Raw genomic sequence first — 5,860 nt, 5'->3', positions numbered from 1 at the left:
TTCTTTCTTTCTTTCTTTCTTTCTTTCTTTCTTTCTTTCTTTCTTTCCTTCTTTTCTTTCTTATCTCTCTCCCTCTCTCTCTTTCTTTCCTTCTCCCTTCCTACTTTCCTTCCTTCCTTCCTTCCTTCCTTTCTTCCTCCTTCCTTCCTTCTTCTCCTTCCTTCCTAGGAAATCCTTCTTTAGGATTCTTTTCAATCCTAATCAGAGTCTTCAAGAGGTATAGTATGTTTGCAACGTTTTCCTCTAGCCAACAGGAAAACAGTACACACCAGGTAGAAACTGAATCCTTCAGTGTGGGTCCTAAAATGAAAAACCACATGGAACAGACTGGAACCTGACCTGTGATCTGGACTACAGCCACCAAAGCTGACTTGTAGTCCCACAAATCCAAAAGTGAGCAATAAATGTTTATTATTTATCAAAATATTGGTGTTATTTCTTTTGCAGCCAAAGGTGACTAATTAGTTGACACCATTAATATACTGGAAAATAAAGGTATCAGATTCCCTTAAGCCTTATTTTTTTCCTACACATCAAAAGTAAAATTACTAATACCTCTCAACTTTTCACCTAATTATATCTCTTCTCTTCTCTGTTCTGCTACTGACTGAGGCTCATATTGTCAGTCATCTGGTCTACAACAATGGTCTTCTAACTGACCTCCCTCTTTTCAGCGTCTACCTCCATACATATATCCTCCTCAGTGCCACCCAGATGACAGAACTAAAACAAAAATGTGTGCATATCACACGCTTGTTTAAATCTCTTCAGGGCCTCCCACTGCTTACAGAAGCAAGTCAAATTCCTTAGTGAGGCACAGAACACTGCTTTGAGCTTGCCTCTGTCCACTCCTTTATCCTCCTCTACTGCCTCCTGGCCCCCATTTGACTGCATACTTCACATCCATCAGTTATAAGATCCTTAGAGCTGCCAACACACAACTGTATGTTTCAACTTGGAGCCTCTGCACCTTTTTTCCTTTGCTTTGAATCCTCTCAACCCAACCTCCAGATGAGCTCCTAATATTCCTATAAACCTCTGCTCAGAGATCACCTCCCATCCTCCCAACTTTTCTCAGAGATTTGTGCACTAAAACATATTACTAAATCAATTACATCATGCTGTTTATACATTTGTCTTTTCTACTGGACTATGTCATTCAGTTTTGTACTCCTTGCCTTACCTTAGACTGGATTAAGTTGAATGTTGAGCCACACTTAGAAAATACAGTGCCCAGAAAACAGCCTAGTGCACCTCTTGCAAGAAAGCATACCAGATATTCTGGAATAACAAGTCTTCCTCTGTGAAGTACGCAAACAGTGCATAATTGGAGAAGGTTTTGAGGCAAAGCTCAGTGCAGTAAAATGAGCAAAAGGAAGACCAGTGTGGGAGGCTTAGGCTAGAAGATGTAAGATGCTTCACCCAAAGCACACTCAGAGACTCTTCTCAGAATCAGGGGCGGAATGAATAATCTAGCCTGAATGCATTACTCAGGGACTGATTTATTAACCACCCTCACTTCCAGAGCCAACTGAGCCTTGGTACCAAAAAGTCCCCAGATGTCCCTAAATTCTAGCTTCATCCTGCACAGGTATACCCCAAATCCTATCTCACATTTCTGTTGTTTCACCTCTTATTACTATCTTACCCCAAAATTTATTCTGATCAGAAACAAAGGAAAGAAGGTGCAGAGGCCCCAAGTTGAGACATACAGTTGTGTGTTGGCAGCTCTAAGGATCTTATAACTGATGGATGTGAAGTATGCAGTCAAGCGGGGGCCAGGAGGCAGGAGAGGAGGATGAAGGAGTGGACAGAGGCCTTATCCACTCTGTTTTTGGGACCAGGTGAAAGAGGGCAGGGGATGGAGAGAGGAGGGTTCAAGAAAAGAACATAAACACCATCATCATAATACTACCAATTCTGGACCTGGTAAATGGGGTTAACCCATAGAAAAACAGGACACTAGGCCTTATGGTCTGGGCTTCTGAATGAATCTTTTTGGCAGAAAGTAGAACTGGGAGACCTTTGGTCAAGGAAAAAGTCTAGCACTTTTTCCTGTCACAGTTAATCTCCTGACAGGATAGACACCAATGGTTCTTCATTCATGATCTCTGAGACCTCACTAAACGCACTTGAATTGTGTCTCCCTCCCTCCATTAATAGGACCCTAAGGTAACTTGTAGCCTACATAGCACTGGAATCAATGGCCTTTCTCAATTTTCATGTCATCAATTTTCCGCAAAACCATCCTTTCTGAGTTTTTGTCCTGTCTTTGGCAGTTCCTTCTTGTTTCTGGTACTGGCTATTCCCACCAACTTTCCCCAGGCTGTCAGTATCCTCTTTCAGGTCTTCCCCTTTGACCTAAACTGCACTCCAATATCTTCAGCTACCAGAGGGCATCTTCATTCAAATGTCTGACACACAATGTTCAAGAATGAACTCACCGATACTCCCAACACCCCCGCCCCCCCAACAGAGACACATGTCCCTAGTCACAGCTAACCTAATTTATCAGTGGCACCCACATTTTCTCTGCACACTGAAAAGAATTAGCTCTCATCGTTTTGTATGTATCTCACAGACCAGTTGGGCACACCGCCTTGTCAGGTCACCCTTCAGAGTATCCATGTTGTCCGCCCGCTTGCCACTGTAGACCGTGTCTCTATCATCGCATATCTGGCCAGCTACGTTCCAGTTGGTTTCCCTGGCTGTAGTCTTCCCCAGCTAACCTCTTTACTGTGAGTACCATAATGGTGTGCACCATGTCTTATTCACCTGTGTACTTCCAGCTCATAGTAGATACTCAATAAATATTTGCCTGCCACATGGATCAATTCCTTATACTAACTCCAGATTATTTCCTAAATAATGTATTTGCCCTATTACATTGTGCACACACACCCCTTCTTTTATCTTTCCACATCCATTAACAGGGCTATTTTTGCATATTTTTTTCCAAGAAACTATTTCTTCAAGAGAGCCCTCGCTCAGAAATGTGACAAGCAAAACAGAAACATAAAGCTTCTCTGGTTAAATAGGGTGTAGAACACTGGAACCATACCTATAGCCTTTTCTATGCCACCTTTCTTCCTCTGCCCCATCCCCAAGCATTCCTTGAGCTACTATCTATCTAGGGTACCCTAAGACAGTAGTTTCCAAACCTTAGTTTGCTTAGTTTTCACCTAGACGGTTTACTAAAATAAAATGCACATCACCAGGTCCCCACTTTCTATTACAATTTATTAGCCTAAGCTTTGATGTTGAAAAGGAAGCATTTTAATAAGCATCCAGGTGATTCTGATAAACACTGTCAGAAGAATGCACTTTGAGAAACCTTACCTTAGAAAGTGGTGGATTGGAATGTAAAAACCCTATCTCACAGAATGACATCTGAACCACTTGTGGTAGCAATTAAGGTCAAAGCCTCATGAGGAGATGACAATTCAGTAAAGAGTGAAAGAGGTAACAGAATGAACCATATGGCTATTTGGAGTAAAAACTATCCAGGCAGAAGGAATGACAAGTGAAAAAAGCAGAGACAGGAGTACACCTCATGTATTAGGAACAACAAGAACGCCAGTGTGCCTGAGGAAAAGAGAGCAGGAAGAGACAGCAAAGAGATAAGGTCAGAGGTGGCAGACAAGTAGCATCTGAAGGGCATTGGAAGGGCTTGGCTTCTTAAGCACCTACAGGATGCCCTTACACTGAGCAAAAGAGTGACATATCTGACTCACCTTTTGACAGCATTATTCTGCAACCACACCAAAAGCAGCCTGAAGTGGGAAAAGAATAGTTAGGAATTAGTGGAATAATCCAAGCAAGAGGCAGTGATGGTTTGGTGACATGGATTGTGATAGAAGTGATGAGGTGTGAGCCAATTCTGGATGTATTTTGAAGGGAGATGACATAACTTGCTGATAGAGTCAATGTAGAATGTGAGAGACACTGCTCTCTCCAAGGTTTTTGCCCTGAGTACCCAGATTAATATTAGGAAGACTGTGAAAGAAGAAGATAGGCAGAGGGAGAGGAGAAATCAAAAGCTGAGTCTGAGACATGTTAATGTGCTAAGCTTGAGATGTATACTAGATATCCATGTAATACATTAATCTTAGGAGTTAGGAATTCGGAAGAAATGTTTGGGATGAAAATATAAAATTGAATATTACTTAGATATTAGCAGCACATAAAAGATATGTGAATACATGGGATTGTCAAGAGAATCAGTGTAGATGAAGAAAAGAGGCCTTAAGCACTTCATTGTTAAGAGGCCAGGAGTGGGGTGGAGCCAGAAAACCAGACTGAGAAGAAGTACTCACCATTGTAGGAGGGAGCCAAGAAGGAGGAGAAGGCAACCCAATCAAACACTTTGTTAAGTCAGGTAAGATTGGAAATGCCAACTGAACTTAGAAATAAGGAAGTCTTTGGTGACTTAACAAGAGGAGTTTCAGTGGGCAGATATGGGGGAAGCTGAATAGAGCAGATTCAAGAAAGAAATGTACAAAGCAAGAGTGTGTACACAGTACAGACCCGTCTTTCAGGATGTTCTTTCATCTCTTTTAATTTCCTTCTACCTGAGTCTCTATACCATCCATGAGTACCAGTTTACTCATGTTGGCATTTTATCATATTTTGCCCTCAATGATACTTCTTATTATGTTTAAATCGTCTTCCTAACTACTTTGAAAGGTCTTAATAGAGAGAATCAACATCTCCTTTTCCATCTGCAAAACCCCGTCAGTGCTTTTATACAATTCTGCACCTATAGTATTTGAAAATACATGATGGATTAATATTTACCCATTCGCTACCCCTTTTTCTAGCTCTTCTGCCTGATTATAATTTCAATTATATGTCAAATTTCTACTCTCACTTTAAACTTTAAGAATCTTCAAGAAATGGTCCTACCCAAAATGTATCTTTTAGTATTTTCTCATATAGCCCTCTGCTTTAGTTAAGACAGTTTATTGACCATTTCCTGAAAAGAGGACATTTATTATTTTTACCTGTCATTTTAATTGTAGTAATCCTTGTCTGGAAATTCCTCATGTAATCCAAGGGCTTTTCTCCTCTCAGAAACTAACCAAGGAAGAATCCTAATCTCAACTTTTGGTGCTCTTTTTTTTAATGTGTAGTTACTCTAGATTTTAGGCTTATCATATATACCTCAACATCATGGCCTCTCTTACATGATCTATTAGATTCAAAAACTGTACTTTTATATACAGTCGATGTTTTAAAAAAAACTATCTTAGACCAAGCTTAGCATTTTTAGTTTTCTGTTTATTCTATCCATCAAATAACACTTTTAGAACCAATGAAAAATCAGATGAGAAAAAAAAATCACCATACATGAGGATATTTAATGAAAGATGACTATATGATAGAATGAATAAATAAATGATGAAGGGATGAAGGCATAGATGAAAAGGACTTTATACTACAGTTGTTTCATTCATCAGACATTATCATCTTTGATTCTCTCAAGAGCCATAGGATGTGGGTAGGATACTTTTTATAAGACTATGATAAAATATTCTTAAAGAGGTTGACCTGTCCAAGTTTATGCCAGAATGCTGGAATCTAAATCTCTGACTGTAGAATCTAGCCCTTTCCTGTTTCCTTCAAAGTTGCTTGCTGGATAAAAATACAGACCCACTCAAAACCTAATGCAAAGCTGTTTTGCAATCTCTTCACTCAGAATTGATGAGGTTTTGCTGAATTTGTTTTTCAGTGAAATTGTAGTTCTTTAATTCTCTTCTTTTCCTCTTTAATAACATATGAACTACTAGTGTCACAATTGGCTTGATCATTTAACTTAAAATATCAGCAAAACAAAGTGCATCATTCTTTTTTTTTTTTT

This window comes from Panthera uncia, chromosome A2 (assembly GCF_023721935.1).
Source record: "Panthera uncia isolate 11264 chromosome A2, Puncia_PCG_1.0, whole genome shotgun sequence".
In the NCBI taxonomy this organism is placed as follows: domain Eukaryota; kingdom Metazoa; phylum Chordata; class Mammalia; order Carnivora; family Felidae; genus Panthera; species Panthera uncia.
The sequence above is the reverse complement of the archived record's forward strand: the minus strand, read 5'-3'. Positions refer to the sequence as shown.